Source organism: Geotrypetes seraphini, chromosome 4, assembly GCF_902459505.1.
Source record: "Geotrypetes seraphini chromosome 4, aGeoSer1.1, whole genome shotgun sequence".
Lineage (NCBI taxonomy): Eukaryota > Metazoa > Chordata > Amphibia > Gymnophiona > Dermophiidae > Geotrypetes > Geotrypetes seraphini.
This window is the reverse complement of record NC_047087.1, coordinates 247,666,084-247,685,163: the sequence shown is the minus strand read 5'-3', so window position 1 is coordinate 247,685,163 and position 19,080 is coordinate 247,666,084. Positions and strand designations below refer to the sequence as shown.

General features: G+C 41.1%; 1 protein-coding gene across 1 annotated transcript in view; it reads right to left on the bottom strand.

Moving 5' to 3' along the window:
• Positions 1-19,080, bottom strand: part of FAM13C (family with sequence similarity 13 member C) — a 322,400-nt gene that overhangs the window by 65,504 nt on the left and 237,816 nt on the right. The window lies entirely within an intron of this gene.

Below are 19,080 nucleotides of genomic sequence, written 5' to 3'. Positions count from 1 at the left end.
TGGAAGTAAAAGAGGTAAGTGAAAGAGTTAAACTATGGATGGGTAGTGTGCAAAGCAATGAACAAGGGAAGTGAGAGAGGTAAAAAGATAAGAACATAAGAACAGCCATACTGGGTCAGACCAACGGTCCATCTAGCCCAGTATCCTGTCTTCACAGTGGCCAATCCAGGTCACAAGTACCTGGCAAAAAAACCAAATAGTAGCAACATTCCATGCTACCAATCCAACGCAAGCAGTGGCTTCCCCCATGTCCGTCTCAATAGCAGACTATAAACTTTTCCTCCAGGAAATTGTCCAAACATTAAAAAAAAAATAAAAAAACAATCGAAGTGATGGAGGATAATGCCTCTTCAACTGAAAGTCTCTTCCAGGCGCCCCTCCCCCATATCTTCTACTGTATGTGGAAAGTGAGTCTGAAGCTATACACTGTGGTCTACGATTTGATGCACTGCCTTTTTAATCTTGTCACCAAAGGAATTATTCCCTCGCAGGATAAGTTGGTAAACCTTTCCTGCACATCACATCTAAGATTTGAATCCCACAGCCACGCAGGTGCCAATACTCGGAGCAGATTCAAAAATATTCTAGGTCAAACTGACCAGATATTGCCTAAATTCCTTACCACTGGTTCACCAGTAACCTAGGATCACTGCATTTATCTTGAGACAATATTTGTCTAGCTTCCACAAAATGGATCACATGTATTAGAGTAGACCATGAAGAGCACACATGAAATGAGCACAGCGTCCTGAAATACCTTCCACTCAAGGTGGTCCAGGGTAAGAGCATACTTCTCTGGAGGCACCCATGCGTAATTTATTGCCCTCTTTGCCATCTTGAAAGCAGATTCAGTCACCATTAATTGGTGGGATGGCTGGATTTTTTTTCTTTTCAAATCCATGAGGAAGTCCTTTAGCTCTTGGCATCCAATTAGATCTTTAGACATCTTCTGGCAGCCAGCATATGTATACTCATTGCTATGTTCTATAGATCAGTGGTCCCCAACTCTGTCCTGGAGGACCACTAGGCCAATCTGGTTTTCAGGCTAGCCCTAATGAATATGCATAAGAGAGATTTGCATAAAATGGAAGTGATAGGCATGCAAATCTGCTCCATGCATATTCATTAGGACTATCCTGAAAACCCGATTGGCCTAGTGGTCCTCCAGGACAGGGTTGTGGACCACTGCTATAGATGTTTTATTAAAGTTTTTTAACAGGTGAGAAAAAACTTCAAGTGCCCATGGGTGATGCACGTTAGAATGAACTAGTGCAGTCACCCAGTAGGGGGCTATCATTAGTCTTAAAAAAAAACCCTGGATCTCTTGTGTTTGCTTGAATGCTATGATTGCTCTCACATTAATTTATAATGGTATTAAATCAATACTTAGCTAGAAATGAAGGCTAAAGGGCTAATAATTGAAAGTGCAAAACGTCCAAAAAACTGCCTAAGTCGGCACTTGGACGAACATTGTCAAAATACGTCCAAATGCAGATAATAAAACCGGGTTTTGGACGTATTTAAAAACGACCTAGGCCTTCATAGTTCCACTGAACGACCAGAACTAAATGGGGCATTTCAGGAGGAGAGTTGAGGGCGGGAATTGGGCGGGACTTGGGCCAGCTTAGACTTAGGGCTCCTTTTACTAAGGTGCGCTAGCATTTTTAGCGTGCGCGCTAACCCCACACTATGCACCAAGAACTAACGCCAGCTCGATGTTGGCGTTAGCATCTAGTATGCGTGGCAATACAGTGTGCGCTAAGTGCACGCTAAAACCGCTAGTGCAGCTTAGTAAAAGGAGCCCTTAGTCGTACTGCATGTATAACCAAACATTTTACAACAAAGCATAGATGAAATTTGGGCGTTGTGAAATGGTCTAAGTCACAAAAACCAACCTAAAATGACCAGATAAGCACTGCAAACATATAGTAAAGACCCCCAGTGATCACCCACCCCCATACAAATCGTAATCACAACTTTTAAATTTTGCCTCCAGAACATCAGCACCTGGCAGCCTAGCATAAGAAAGCCTTGTCACGCTGCACAGAGGCATTTTAAGTGGTCTTGGGGGTGGGTTAGGGACCTATGGAGAGGAGGACCCATGCCCATAAGCCTACATTGATGGTGAAGCATGTCTTGTATTGTGCTCCTTGTTATTCATCTTGTATTGGCTGCTTTACTAATAAAACTTATTTAAAAAAAAAAAACAACCCAAAACTCTTTTGTACTGCCCTATAACTGGCTCCTGCAGCCATAAGGGCTATTGGGGTGGTATAAAAGTGGGTTTAGGAGATTCTGGAGGTGGTTTGGGGGGCTCGCCATTACCTATAAGGGAGCTGTAGTTAGATGATTACGTGGCACCCTTTTTGTGAAGTTCATAGCAGTTTAGGTGCCCTGTGTGAGGGTCCTGTCCATCAATTTGCAGACCCCTCCTACATCCAACAGGGCTTATTCTATGGTTAAATCTTATCTTCTAAAATATTCCTCTTCATCATGAATTTGTTTGAGTTCCATTATGAAAGAGGCTCCTGAGCAGTTCACTTAACATTTTACAGATTGTTGTATGTTATCTCATGAGCACTTTCCCAAAGGAAGTTTCCAAGATTCCTTTATTTTTGATATACCGTTTATCAAACAGGTGTCTAAACAGTCAAAAAGAAAATAAAATTTATAAAAAAAAGTAATATAGTATCTAAGGCTAAAATGAGGGGAACATTTACGCAATGACATACATGAAACGAAAGGGAAATTGGGGGAAGGAAGATTATTAAATACATTGGAATAGAAAATAAAAATGAAAGGAGGTAAGTGGAAAATGGAAATATATTTGGGTAGGGCTCGCTTCAAAAGCAGGGTTCTGATTTACCAAACAGGTAGCATTATGTTGATTCCGTTACTTAAAAATGTAGCAGCCAAGAAAGAAGATGTTTGCTAATTATAGACCAGTTGCTTCTATTCCTCTTTTGGTTAAAGCAATGCAGGGTATTGTTGCATACCAACAAAAAGGAAGAAACAACCCCTCGTGGCGAGAGGCATATCCTGTAGGAAGTCAGCCGGCGCAGATGACTCTCCTCCTGGCCAGCCTATCTCCTCCTCTCCCCGCAAGTCCTGGATCCCTCCACCACAGCGGGTTGCAGCCAGATGGGCCTCCGCGCATGCACATGACATCATCGTGTCAATGTCCGTGCACTTCCGGGTGCCTTCCGTCTGGGGCACTGGATTTAGTGTGCCGCTAGCCGGAAAGTTTGCGAGACACTGCTCTAGAACAACAATTCATTTATTAAAAGTACATTAACCATATACACAAAATTGCGTAAGTCCTTTTTAGGTGCACCTGAAAAGGACCAAGGACTCATGAAAGGCCCATTCCACACAAATCCACTTATGAAACCTCCTCCTGTCGCTTTGGATCTTTAATAGGCTTACGCGATTTTATGTGTATGATTAATGTACTTTTAATAAATGAATTGTTGCTCTAGAGGCTGATGTGCAAAGTCCCTTCCCCACTTCTTTTTGGATATTGTTGCACAACAGCTTATGGGATATTTATCTGTCTTCTCTGTTTCATGATTCTTAATCAAGTTTTAGGCCTTCATATAGCAGAGACAGGGCTGACTACACTTGGAGCTGAATTTAGATGAGAAATTACTGTAGAAGAAAGATCATCATACTTCAGTTCGACATGTCAAGTGCCTTTGATATTGTAGATCACAACAGTGTTAAGATTGCTTGATAATATTGGCATTAGTGGAGAAATCAGGGGCTTTCTGAAGATGACAGGTGCCATTTCCTCTCTTTATACCTCAGCATACGATGTTTCCCAAAATTCACTGATTCTATTTAACATCATGATGGTTCCGTTGAATAGAAAACTGGCAGAGCTACAGTTGAAACCCCTTTATCTATGCTGACAATGTAAATTTACATCCCTTTTGTAAAAGATCTTGGCGGTATTTTAGATATTCTAGAGAGGCTTGGACATCATGGAATCTTGGGTTTCAATATTCAAAGTGAAACTTAATAGGGAAAACCCAAAATTTCTAATCATGTCTGGCTTTTTTAGTCCTGTCTCTTAGAGTAGTTTTAATATCGATAATAGCATTTATCCACTGGAAACTAATTTGAAAATACTAGGAGTGATCTTTGATCAACAATTACCATTTGAACAGCAAATATTGGCTGTAGCAGCTAAAATGATTAGAATACTATGGAAATTAAAAAGAATTAAAGCTCTTTTTACAGAGACATTTTGCCTATTTATACAGTCTCTAGTAATAACTGAGATTCACTACTATAATGTGCTTATTTTATGACACTACACACTGAACGGACACGTATCAGAACTTTAGTAAGTGTCCTTAGGCATATGTTGTTTAAAGATGCAAAGGTAGGCCCTGTTTATCTTTCCCTTCTTTGAAGATGGTACAAGGACATCTATGTTTGTCTTTCTTTCTTTGACATGAATGTTTAAACAGAGTTGTAGTGAAGTGAATTCAATTGTTTTGTTAAGCCGTATTTACAGACAGATTTAGATTAGAAGCTCTGCTGGTTAAGGCTTTTTCTGACCCTCTTTGGACTTCAATCTCCAGATAGGAAAAATGCTGATGTGTTTAAAGTTTCATGTGACCTTCCATATATGGTTTGTATTTACGTCACATGCTGACACATGCTGGCAAACCTGATTCGTATAAAAGATGTGAAACTTATAATAAACTTTGGACATATTTGAAAGATGGTTTCTGGTCTTTAAGATGTGTCCCCAGGTACCTGACTTACAAATGACAGAGACAGAGAAAGTATGGGGCAGGAATTGGGACCTGAATCCTTTTCAGTTGGGGGCTCGTCCGGGATGGGCAGATGATATCACCGGTATTTTGTGAGTATTTCTGAATTTATTTTGTTCTTTAATACTCACTGGGTAGTGGTGACCTGTACCCACCCCTTATTTTAAGTTCAAGCTTTGGGTTCTATTATGGAGTTTTTTTGGGAAAAATCTAGGGGTACTTTCGGTAAGCACCCCTCGTAAATATAAGCAGCTGCCATTCTTTCGGGAAGAATGAAATTATTTATAGAACCCCCCCTGCCCACTCTGTCATTTGTAAGGTTAAAACTTTTATAGAGTATAAGATTTTATTGTCTCTTATTAATGTACCTCGCTTATAAGGTAAGATAAGCGAATATTTTTGCATTGTTATATTGGGTTTTGTAATGAGTCATAAAGGCACTTACTCCTAGACAAATGAGACTTGTACGGCTGTGTGTGTGTATGACATTTTTCCTTCAGCTCCCATCTTTCTGTGTCACCAATGTTTAATACTGAGGTAGGACATGCTGTTATGTGGAATGAATTGAAAGCGCTGTTTGAATCAGTCTAAGATCTTTCCCTTGTAGTTTGTACACAAGCACTATTTCTTGTCTTCCTTTTGATCCTGACTAATTTTGTGCGTGTGCGTTTCTTCTACGGCTGCTTTCTTTGTGTTCTGTGCTGGATCATAAAAAAAAAAAAGAAACAAGAAAAAGAAAAAATTCCGTTTTAGAGGTTTTCTTTCTTGTGCAGAGCAAAGCTAATCTGTTCTTTGCTTTCATTATCAGGATCCGTGTATGAATGTTTTTGTCCCTTCCCCCAGACTTCTCTGTTTGGGCTTCCACTGACCCCCTATAGTGCTTCTTTGAAGTTACTCATTCTTGGTTTTATAAAGCAGTAAGGTGAGATTCCACTGCTTGTCTCTTGACTTTTCTCCGGCATTATCAAAACCACCATCTCTTCTTATAATACGCCCATCGCTCTTGTTGTCAAAGCTGATGGCATTCCCCGTTTCGTCCTAGAATTTAGGGCTGTTAGTGTTTTGGTAATTCTCATTGCACTTATGTTTCTTCCACCATTCCATCGGCAGCCAATGATTTTTTTTCTGTCATTTTCCTAAAGAATGTTTTATTTTTAGTCCCTTTGGTGAGGCTGCCTTCACCCTTAAGCAACAGTATACCTAGTGTAGAATTGCCCTTCAGGCTATTCTACAGTCATGCACTGCCCCTCATGGTCCTATTCTCATTTTGTACAACTTTTTGTGTTCCATAATTCAGGAGACCTGTCAGGCTGATAGTTTGCACCTTTTATAATGGTTGTCTGTGTGTGGTCACAAGGTGTCACGAAATAAACTGCACTGGTGTACATCTGAAGTGAAATACCTGGGTTTTGTCCTGTCTCATGGTCAGAGGAAAATCTGCACTTTCTGCATTGCTGCTGTTCTGGGTCTGCCCCGCCCAGCTACCAAGAAAGACATGCTTACTTTTCTTGCTATGATTGGTCACTGCCGCCAATGGATCTCTGCTTGTTCCTTCTATGACCAGATTTTGAGACAGACCCTGGTTTCTGAAATGACTGCTCTTATCAGATGGACTTATAAAATGTTGGACATTTAAGATGTGCTTTGGTTTCTAGCTCAAGTTTGGGTTTTCCTGCTTATGCCCACATGTTTTATCTCTTTGTTTGGGACTATTGTAACACCATGAAGGGAGAACATGGCGGTAAGTTACGCTCTGTTGCCTTTTTTTATAGTCACTCCTGTTCAAGAAAGCCCTGGCTGCTTGTGCTATGGTGGTAGAGATGGTTACTTCTCTGACCCTAGGTCACCCCATTACCCTTCATACTTTTCACGATGTTCAAGCCCTTCTTTTAAATGGGCTTTTGGGTCTCACGGGTGAACAGGATTCTCTTCCTCTCTTTTTTCACAGCTTCTTCTGAATTTGATGCCTGGCGTTTGGCAGGTGCCCAAAGCCGCCCTTTTGGACGGACTTTGGTGCAAAGAGGGGAAACCCTGGATACCAGCTGCTAGCTCTCCCTTATTCATTGCCCAATATCATGGTATTGGTTATCGTAGTGCTCGCTCAACATTTTAACTTCTTGCTAGTGATATTTTCATTCTTGACCTTTTGCTCCTTGATACAGAGATATATAGCTCGATAATTACAGCTGGCACGGTTGTGAATTGAAAATAAATTGGAAAATACAATTCCTTTCTATTGTTTTAGCTGACATTAGGATGTTGCTAATTTAAAATGTTTTTTCCGGATTTATACATAGCCATCCCAGATCAGTTTTGGCACAGATATTTCTAATGTTTTCCATGGGTCCTCTTTATCACTGCAGAGATAGAGACGCTCCAAAGAGACATTAGCTTTATGCCTTTTTCCATATATGAGATGGTTATGATATACATTATTTGTAGTTTTGGTTTTTTTATATCAATGTGTTTATTTGCAGAGTTAAATTCAGCCCTGCACACTTGACAGATGGAGTAATAGCTCCACGCTTAAAAACTTTATGTTTTGTCTGTGTCATATCTACTTGTTTTAGTTTAGTGGGTACCCCAGGATACATAATATTGGCCATTTTTAGAGCTCTTTTTCCACTTCTTACTAGCCTATCTGCGCAATGTTCTTTTACTTTTAGCTTTTATATTCTGAATATAGTTTAGTTAGGGGTTATAAGAAAAAGCTTTATTTTATGCAGCGTTTATTTCGTGGTGTTCCCTACATATGATCCATACATTTCTGAATACATTCAGTACATCAGTATGGTCTCTCTGAAGTGCATAATAGTTATATGCAGCACACAAAAACATATCCTTTTGGATTGTTCAATTAAGAACCTTAAGTAAGTGAGTATTGTCTCTCTTTTGCCATGGCTATGCTAAGTGAATGAATTGGTATTGTTGCATGTTGCCACGTTCAGTGCAGGCAACATGGTTTCTCTTGTTTTCTATCTCTTATTTGGATCACATTGGAGTACAGCTGCTGAATGATATTTGGAATGCTTTCCAAGCATCTCTTTTCAAGTATCTCTTTCTGTATGCACAGACATCTGGCTGCTCTCCTTTTGAGATTCTCACGGGATGACCTTTCCCCGCCCCATGGGTAGATTTTCCCTTGATACAGGAGGAATAGCTAATTGAAATATTAGGGCTTGTTCAAAGAAACGTGTCTTGCACTTCTCCTTTCTCTCCACAGATTCCTACCCATTTTTTCCAGCCTGGTGATTATCCAGCAGCTTTCCAAGGATCGGAAGCAGACGGATTTCCCCTTTGGCCTTCCCACTACTGTGATCGCTGTGACCAGGCTCGCTGCACTCACTGAGGAGTTTCCTGTTTGGATCCACGCAAGTCGCTTGAAGAGGGTTAACCTAAAACCCCAGAAGCAAGTCTTCCCTGCGCAGATTTCACCTCCTCCAGTGGAACAACATAATGATCTCATTGCAGCATTCTACCAACTTTATCATTCTCTTACTGGCACCGCTGCTGCTAGTTTTTCTCCCTGTATGGATCATTTCTAACTGGGTCTACAGGGATGATGTGTTCTGGGTCCACGACACTTTCAGCCCATACCCATCTGTAAATGACACTCCTGCTGTAAACAGCACCCCCGACACCTCTTTGCGAACACGATATCAAGCTGGACTACTCCCTCGCAAAGGCTGTCCTTCAATTGGAATCCAGAAAAGACCGATGCTACCCTTTGGTATAATTCCAGCAGTGTGCAAGTTGCCACCTTCTCCTTTGAGTATTGTGACATTGTGGACTGTTCATCAATTGATATCCCAAGGCTGTGCCATTGGTCCTCAGAGATTCCTAAAACTAAAGACATATATATATATATATATGTTACTGACTCACGTTGGGGGTTAAGTGTGCATTCTGGGGAGTGGTAGGGTGGAATATTGATACTGACTGGGTTTATAAACTAGAAAATACCCTGAAAAACAGTGAACCAAAATGGTAAATCACTGCTTACTTGTATGACCCTTCATAAGGTTGGACACTGTTATAGGAAAAGTGTTCCTGCACAAATTATTAAGCTTTCTCTTACTATTGACAACCCTAGACCTACTGATGAAGGTATGTACATTATGGACATGTGGTTTAAGGGTGGGTCTAGCTATCCAACCCATCAGTTTTCTTACGGGATCTATCTACCTCCACTCATCCTCTCCCGCCATTTTGTGGGGGCCCCAAAAAATACTAACTCACTGGCCCCTACATTCAATAAACTTACTGACATGATGGCTATTGCCAATCCCACTTTTGAAGATATTGTGGCTGTTGAGGTAGGGTTTTCAGAACGTAACCTTTGGTTAGAATGGATGAAATTCACTGCTGATCAACATAATAAGAGTAATTGTTACATATGTGCTCAAGCTAGACCCCATCTAGGAACCGTACCTCTGGACCTCCCTCCTGGTATCCAACCATGCTTTTTTGGGTTATTTACCTATCCCCTTTGTGCACTGCAGTGTTCTAAATACCCTTTGTTGCCAGGACAGCAAAAGCTTGATATTGCCGTTACCATCTATAAGGGCAATTACACATGTCATGTTTCTAATCTGACACAGGGTAGTTTTGTAGGTAATTTACCCCCAGGTTATTGTTCTGTCTTGGCTCATAGGTATGCCCCATTTTTGCTGCATCAGATTTGATATTTACTGGCTTTATGGAGACTTTTGGCTCCCTGTTAAGCTACCCAGCCAGTGGATAGGCCAGTGCACTTTAGTTAAGGTTACCATGCTCCTGCATATCTTTCTGAAAGGCATCCTTCCTATTCATATGGTTTTTCCTTTTATTTGTCTTGATATAAATCTGATCACATGTATACATAAGATGCTATAGGGGTCCCAAGAGGGGTCCCAGATGACTTTAAGGCCCGAGCTCAGGTTAAGGCTGGGTTTGAGTCCCTTATTCCCTTTATTACTATTAATAAGAATGTTGATCGGATTTGTTAAAATTATTATAATCAGCAACACTTTGTGAACTATTCTAGGGACGCCTTGCAAGGTATTACTGATCAATTAGGCTCCACTTCTCAGATGGTTCTCAAAATCATATGGCCCTAGATATGATTCTAGCTGAGAATTCTGTTAAATTCTCCTCAGTATTTTATGCTGTTGTACTGTTCTTTCTGACAATATAGGTCCTCCTATGGACATTCAGAAATTAGCAGACCTCTTTGCTGAGTTCAAATGTAACTCTGATTTATCTAATTCTTGGGATCAGCACTTTAGTTGAATGCAGGGTTGGGTAAAAGACCTTTATAATCTCTTATTATTTGCACTCTTGTCTTGACTGCTCATGTACTGTGTTATTCGTATTACAGCTCCTAAAAAACCCCTCCTTGAGAGACATATCTAGAGTATCACTCCCTTCCAGCTCATGCTGTGTATTTATGACGTCATTTACATGACGTAAGAGGGGAATTGAACGGACACGTATCAGAACTTTAGTAAGTGTCCTTAGGCATATGTTGTTTAAAGATGCAAAGGTAGGCCCTGTTTATCTTTCCCTTCTTTGAAGATGGTACAAGGACATCTATGTTTGTCTTTCTTTCTTTGACATGAATGTTTAAACAGAGTTGTAGTGAAGTGAATTCAATTGTTTTGTTAAGCCGTATTTACAGACAGATTTAGATTAGAAGCTCTGCTGGTTAAGGCTTTTTCTGACCCTCTTTGGACTTCAATCTCCAGATAGGAAAAATGCTGATGTGTTTAAAGTTTCATGTGACCTTCCATATATGGTTTGTATTTACGTCACATGCTGACACATGCTGGCAAACCTGATTCGTATAAAAGATGTGAAACTTATAATAAACTTTGGACATATTTGAAAGATGGTTTCTGGTCTTTAAGATGTGTCCCCAGGTACCTGACTTACAAATGACAGAGACAGAGAAAGTATGGGGCAGGAATTGGGACCTGAATCCTTTTCACACACAAAATGATCTTCTCAGTGAAAGAACCCATTCTATGGAATTCATTGCCTTTGACCCTCTGGGAAGGATCCTCATTAGACAAATTCAAATCTAATCTAAAAATCTTTCTGTTTAAAGATGCCTACAATTTGTAATACAGTAAACCCCTGCGAATTCATGGTTCGCAAATCGCGGACTCAGTAATTCGCGATATTTTCCGACCGCCTCTTCCTGGTACTAAAGTCATGGTTACACCAATCAGGAGCTGCTTTGACACACTATCTGGCGTATCAAAGCAACTCCTGATTGTTATAACCATGACTTTAGTACCAGGAAGAGGCGGTCGTAAAATGTGCCCGGCTTTGTAAGTACAATTTAAGCACCCGCCGGCACCCCAGCTGCCCTCTCCTGCCTTTGATCAGCTGAAAAACCGTATTCGCGGTTTATCGAAATTTGCAGGTGTTCCTGGAATGGAAACCCTGTGAATTTCAAGGGAGTACTGTAGCTAGAATTCTAATTTACAATCTCACATGAAGAGCACCCCCCTTCCTATTGTACTACTTACCCTTTTTGTACATCTATCCTAGTAATTATTGTATTTCACCCCCTCTCCACATGTATATGAATGTTTTGTCTCTGTTTGTGATTTTAATATGTGATATCCCAGATTTTTGATTTTTATATTATTGTACACCGCTTAGATACATATTAAGCAGTATATCAAATTTTAAATAACGTGGATGTAAAAAAAGTGGTGTTAAGGAAATTACAGACTGCATAGAATACCACGGCACATTTGCGATATATAGTTTCCTGTTTTGAGAGTGTCTCCTTCATTGCAATTATTATGCTGGTTGCCGATAAAAGCCTGGTCTGTCTTTAAATTCTGTGTTTTAGTTCATCAGATATTATATGATACTGCTCCTAGCTATATGCAGGGTTTGGTAGAATGTCCCATTTTAATGCTAAAATGGCTTCCAGGGAATATCTAATCCCTCACTATCCTAAATGAAAAAATATATGTATAAATGAGTTATTCTGCTTGATTTGCACATCAAGGTATTAAATGGTAGAATTCACTCCCTTTAGAAATTAGGAGTCAGGAAAACTTTTCGAAAGTCTTCATTCCCAGTTGGACAGCAAACTGCTTTCTGTACATTCTTTAGTATTTCATGAAAGGCCCATTCCACACAAATCCACTTATGAAACCTCCTCCTGTCGCTTTGGATCTTAACAAGGTTATATCTCTGTTCTTATGAGATTTCCCTTTGAGCCACTTACATCTTTCAAACTACTCACTTGGAAAGTCATTTTTTCTTTTAGCCCTCACATCTGCACACCACGTGAATGAACTTCAATCCCTTGTATTGGATCCTTCCTATACAATGTTCTATCATGACAGGTTAGTTCTTTAGACACATCCAAAATTCTTCCTTAAAGTAGTTTCAGAATTCCATCTCAACCAATCCATTGTTTTGCCCATTTTCTTTCCAGAGCCACATTCTCACCCTGAAGAAGCAGCTGTTCACATTCACTTTAGACTGCAAATGTGCTCTAGCATACTACCTGAACCAAACTAAACCCCACAGAGGGTCCTCCCAGCCTTTGATCTCAATAGGCTAGGAGTTGCTTTATCCCAACAAAACACCTCCACTTGGCTAGCTGATTGTAACTCCTTTGCACATTTTCAGGCTGGGTTGATGCAATAAGGCCATGTGACAACCCACAATTTACAGCTATGGCTGCCTTGGTAGCTCATTTTTGCTCTGCATCTATTGAAGAAATCTGCAAAGTAGCTACTTGGTCTTCAGTCCATACATTTACTTCTCACTACTGTTTAAAACACAACTCCAGAAGAGAGAGTCTGTTTGGGCAAGCAGTTCTGCAAAATCTATTCTCTACTTAAAGCCAACTTTTCTTCCAACCCTATAAGGTTTCACTAAGCTCCTGTATATTCAATGTTTAACTTCCTCCAGAGGTATGATCCTGGCAGCTTGGGAGTTCCACATGTGAGAATACTATGCCTGCTTGTCCTCAGATAAAGCAAAGATAATAATAATAATAACTTTATTTTTGTATACCGCTAATACCATAACAAGTTCTAAGTGGTTCACAATAAAGATTTTCTCATAAACTGGACAGAGCAATCAATAAATAATAACAAAAAGAAATATAACAAAAAGAAAGAAAAATCACTACCTATAGCAGGTGTTCTCCAAAGACAGCAGGCATGTATTCTCAAAACCCACTAACCTGCTCTAGTTGTTCTCTTAGCTTTGTTAATGAACTGATGGTTCCGTATGCTGATGTCAGGTGGGAAGGCACCTGCATACGCGTGGTATGGGCACTGCCTAAAGATTTAATGTGACAATGCACTTTAGCAGCATCCACATGTGAAAATATTGGCCTGCTGTCCTCGGAGAAAGCATAGTTACTTAGCATAACAAGTGTTATCCGGAGACAACAGGCAGATATTATCACATGTGGGTGACGTCATCCACGGAGACCGGTATGGACAGTGATAAGTGCACTGGCGCTTTAAGAATTCATAAGCTTTAATACTGCCCGCTACTGCGCATTTGCGAGTCCCTTCCCACCCGATGAGGGCTCGCAGTACTCAGTTCCATAAACAAGCTAAGAAGCCAACTAGGAGAGGTGAGAGGGATGTGAGAATATCTGCCTACTGTCTCCGGATAACACCTGCTGCAGTAAGTAACTGTGCTTTATTCTATGACAAGCAGGCAGCATATTCTCACATATGGGACACCCTAGCTGAATATAATGGGATGAAGGGAGAGTTGGCCATTAGGAAGAAAATAAATTCTGTAATACTACTTGGCCGAAATAACCATCTCATCTGGAATAAGATTCCAGACAGTAGTGAGATGTGAAAGTATGAATTGAGGACCAAGTGGCTGCTTTGCAAATTTCATCAATGAAAGTGGAATGCAAAAATGCCACTGAGGTTGCCATAGGTCGAACCTTGTGTGCCGTAACATGACCCTCGAGATGCAGCCCAGCCTGAGCATAGCAGAAGGAAATACAGGCCGTTAACCATGTAGAATCTTGATGACAGAACGGCCGAGCCTGTTGGGATCGAAAAAGATGAACAGTTGAGATTAAGTCCTGTAAAACATATTTCTTTGAAGATAGTATGCTAGAGCACGCTTACAGTCCAATGTATGAAGAGCTGCTTCTCCCGGATGAGAATGAGGCTTTGGAAAGAAGACTGGAATTATAATGGATTGATTCAGATGATATTCCATGACAACTTTTGGAAGGAATTTAGGACTACCTTGTCATGGTTAAATACTGTATAGGATGGTTCGGAGACCAATGCTTTAAATTCACTGTCTCAACGAGCAGAAGTAATAGCTATCAAAAATACAACCTTCCAAGTGAGAAACTTGAGATGAGCAGAAGATAATGGTTCAAATGGAGGTTTCATTAACTTGGTAAGAACCATATTAAGATCCCAGACAATTGCAGGTGGTTTCAGTGGAGATTTGAAATTAAAAAGTCCTTTCTTAAACCTAGAAACCAAAGGATGGGATCGAAAATCCTGTACCAATATCCGAGACTGAGTGGGTATCAATGGTACTTCAGAGCGTCTGGAGGTGGGAGATCTCGAAGAGGATGCACACCCCGTAGGAGACAACACCTGCACAGGAGATCGTCGATGTTGAGGTTTGGCCTGCATCAAGGGACTCGATGTTGACGAGGCCTATGATGCTGGATTGGATGTAAAAGGCTTCTTAACAGGTTTCCTGGATGAAGAAAGGTCCAATGTCAATGCTGAAGCTGATGCAGGAACTGATAGTACTGATGATGAAGATTTATCCAGCATACTGGGACCGAACAGCTTTTCCTGCTGAATTTTCTGAGCCTTAAGTGAATGTTTTTGAAGGGTGGAATAACGAATACAAGATTCCACCCAGTGTTCAGGCCCCAAACACTGAGTACACCAGCCAAGCGGGTCAGTGATCGCAATATACCACTAACAGCACTTCTTAAATCTCATCAACGGTTTCGACATGGTCAGGAAAACTTGATTGGCTAAATCAAACTCAAGTTTTAAATAAAAGAGAAACCACCGATCACAACAGTCGGCCCAGCCCTCAAAGAGGAAAAGGGGGACAAAAAGAAAAGAAATTAAGTTCCTTTCTTCTTTTTTTTATTTTTTAGTCATGAAGTTAAAGAAAATTCAATGGACCAAAATAGAAATTAAAAAAAATAAATATGATGTTAGGGAAGGCAACACAGCTACCAGAAAAACAACTTCTTTGCTCTACGAAAAACGAAGAACTGAGGCACTGCGAGCCCTCATCAGGTGGGAAAGCACTTGTGCATATGTGGTAGCGGGTAGTATTAAAGCTTTTTAATTCTTAAAGTGTCGGTGCATTTGTTACTGTCCATACCGGGCTTCGTGGATGATGTCACCCATATCTATGAGAATATGCTGCCTGCTTGTCTTAGGATAATACCTGCTACAGGTAAATATCTTTGCTGTATGTACTAAACCCAAATGTATCATGCCTTGGGCTACTACAGGAAAGGCTAAATCAAAAATCCCTTTCATGGATATTCTGAATGTTAACTTATTTGAGGCTATGGTGGATTTTTTTTAGAAGCCCTATTTGTAATGTGAATGTGCATAAAGCAGCATTTAGACATATGTATATATTATTCTGAATTTTGCTCACACCTTTTTCAACAGTAGTTCAAAGTTAGTTATATTCTGGTACACTAGATATTCCAATATTCATAGAGGTTCACAATCTAATTTTGAACCTGAGGCAATGGAGGGTTAAGTGACTTACCCAAGATCAGAAAGAGCAGTCGTGGGACTTGAATCATGCACCCCTGTGTGTCAAGCTGGTGCTCTAACTACTAGGCCACTTAGCTTCATATTACAAAGGGGCATGGTTTGGGTATATTTTGAGCAGGACCAGAGCAAGGCAAAATGATGCCCATGTAATCCTGATTCAGAAAGGGGATGCACATTTATATTCACCAAACATACATCCCAAGGTATAAATCCTGATATCTAGTACAGTGTTCTTCCTAGCAACTTTTAGCCGGGTGCTCCGCCTGGCTAATTTAAGTGAGCACCCGGCTGTGAATTTCAGACAGACAGTCTGGAACGGTACTTGTTAAATACTGAAACCACAACTACCCTTCAAAATCTAGTTGACGGGACAGTACTGGCTACAGTGGTTCTCATTACAGGAGCTCACAAATCTCTTCGCTTTATTAGGCTACTTTTTGGCTGGTTCCGGACCACCTATTGCTGAGGGTTTTTTTTCATTGGTTCAGCTGCAGCACAACAGACCAATCACAAACGACCTTAGAACTCTGAGCCAATGAAAATTCTGGTGCCGCAGCAGAAGCTTCAACTTTGAGAAAGAGCCGTGCCGCCGTCGGTACGGGAAGAGCGCCAACACTAGTGAGCCCGCCATGGCCAAAGAGGAGAGCAAGAAACCTTTAGATAGATCCATGCTGACTGGAAGCACTTAATTTACAACCCGTGCAGTGGAGAGGTCCTGGGGCGGTCGGCCAACAGCTGGGGTAGGAGCCTGAAGTGTGAGGGAGGTGAAGGTGAACCGGAGGGTTATTTATTTATTTTTTACCAATAGCTTTCATCAATGTGAGAGGCGTGTACAGGTGTCTGTGTGTGTGTACACGTGCTGCCGCCGACTATACCGTCTGTGTTTCCTTCGTGTAATGAGAGAATGCGCTGGCGATTCGGATCCCACTGTTACTAAATGCCTCGCCAGGAGAGATTTTTCTTGTACAGTCTTTTTCCCCATCTCCCTCCAGTTTTGTTACAAAAAAAAAAAAAAGTCAAAATTTGCCACATAGGGAAGCCAAAAAGAAGTTGTAAGGGAAAGGGAGAGGAAGATGAGCTGAAAACGGAATGCAGGCCTCCTAAGGCAGACTGATGGGCCGCTGACTTCTAAGTCCGATCCTGCATTTATTTTAATTCTGTTCAGCCCCCCCCTCCTTTTTATTATTTTGTATGTAGAGGGGTCGAATGGAAGATAATTGAGGAGGAGGAGGAGCTATGGCAGTGAAACTGTCAGCCACCCCCTTTAATTAATCCTGCGGGACAGCTTCAGCGGTTAGGTGGATTTTGTAAAGTTCTCTAGGGTTGAACCTGCCGATCCATGTAAGTTATCCTCTCACTGTGCAGATAACCTCTCTTTCCCCACCCCATGAGCTTCTCTTTTTTTTGGTGTGTATGTGTGTGTGTGTGGGGTGGGGGGGGGGGAGTTATGTTTTGCTTGGATTGGAAGTATACTATACTTTATTCTTTTCCCAAATGGGAAATGCTGTGTGTATACCCCATGTCTTTTTGAATTGCATAAAAACAAAAGAATAGCCTTTTTGGGATATGTGCAGTGTATAAATAAACAGTTTGTATCTGGCAACCCTGACTCAAATCAAAAAGAAGTTGGATACTACAGCGCAGAAGTTAAGAGCTCAGAGGAGTGTCTGTTGCTCAGTATAGGGTGATTTTGTGGTACAATTGGTTATGTTTCCACGCTCGGGGAGTTTCAGAAAGAAGAATGTGAGTGAGTTAGGGGGGGGAGTTATGGTTGATATTACAGGGGAAAGGACATATGAATTTGTCAGTAACTTTAAAAAAAACTTTTCAGAGACGCTGGATCTGGACATTGGGGGGGGGGGAGAGGAAGAGGAGGAGACAGAGAGATAGAAAAGGACCTTGAGGAGGGGTGGGAAAGTAGACTTAAACCAAAAGGGAGGGGGAAGACAGGGCAGATGCTGGATTAGAGGGGTATAGAGGGAAAGAAAGAGACTGCAGAGAGGGGAAACACCCTGAACCGAGGAGAGAGATATGCATATACCAGGTCCTGGGGAGGTGGAAGACAATGAGAGTGAGAGATACAGAAAGACCTGAAACAAAGATGGGAGGACTCGAAAAGTTAGCAGAAGGAAGATAGAGGGAGAAACCTGAAACAAAGGGGAGGCAGAAGAGAGGGGGGTAGATGTTGAACTTGGGGGTGTATAGAGGGAAGAGAGAAAGAGATTGCAGAGAGATGGAAAGATTCTGGACCAAGGAGGAAGGAAGGAAGGAGAGAGAGAGTCAGAGAAAGACCTGGAAGAAAGGAGAACAAATGCTGGGGATGGGGGGTATTTGTAAGCAATAGAGAGACAGAGGCCTGGACCAAAGGGGCAGACTGGATGGGCCATTTGGTCTTTATCTGCCATCATCTTTCTATGACATGAGGCAGATGCTGGACTATGGGAGGTGCAGACAGAGAAGAGACGGAGAGACGAGGGGGGGGGGAGTCCCTGAGGAAGAACAGAGAGATGCAGGATCAAAACAGAGGGAGAGAAAGGGAGACATTTTGCCAAAAAAGGTAGAGGAGAGAGGAAAGAAAGTTGGACTCATGGAGGGACAGAGAGAGATGTTGGTTGGGTAAGGGAATGAGGTCCGAGGAGGGGAAGCGTGCAGGAAGCAGAAAGAAAGAAATATTGGATGCACAGTCAAAAGGAAGTGCAACCAGAGATTCATGAAATCACCAGACAACAAAGGTAGGAAAAATGATTTTATTTTCAATTTAGTGATCGAAATGTGTCAGTTTTGAGAGTTTATAATCGCTATCTATATTTTGCACTATAGTTGTTACTGAGGTGACATTGCATATTTTAGTCATCTGCCTTGACCGCTTTGAAAAATAAAACAAATATAAATGATAATTATCATTTTCTCTGCATACAGTGTGCTTTGTGTTTTTTTAAAAAAAAATTTGTGGTTACTATTGTGAATTAATAAGATTATATTGTGTATGAATGGAAGAAATTGCATTACAATTAGTACTATTATAAATGGGGGTGGGGTAAGGGGCAGAGCTTGGGCTGGGGTACTTGGTTGGTATTTATTAGACTTAGGGGGTACTTGTCTTGAAAAAGTTGAGAAACACTGGTCTAGGTGACTATGGAGTTCACGCAGTAAGGGCCCCTTTTACAAGGCCACAATAGCAATTCTCCCATGGCAAATTCACCAAAGTCCATTCAATTCCTATGGGCTTCAGTGCATTTGCTGTGGCAGAATTGCTATCGCAGCTTTGTATAAGGAGCCCTAAGGCAGGAACTACTGTCTCTGTGCTATGTCTTAAACAAAAACCATATTGCCGGGGATGCAAAACATTAACTGATTCAACATGAGTTTGAAGTTGGTTGAATACCACTCTCTCAAGTATGGTAGCTTTGAAAGAAATGGAAGTTCGATACTGGCCAGTAGTTATTCGGAATAAAAGGATCGGCATTACTTTTTTACAAGGTTGTCTTAAATGCTACTTAAAAAATGGAGATGCATTG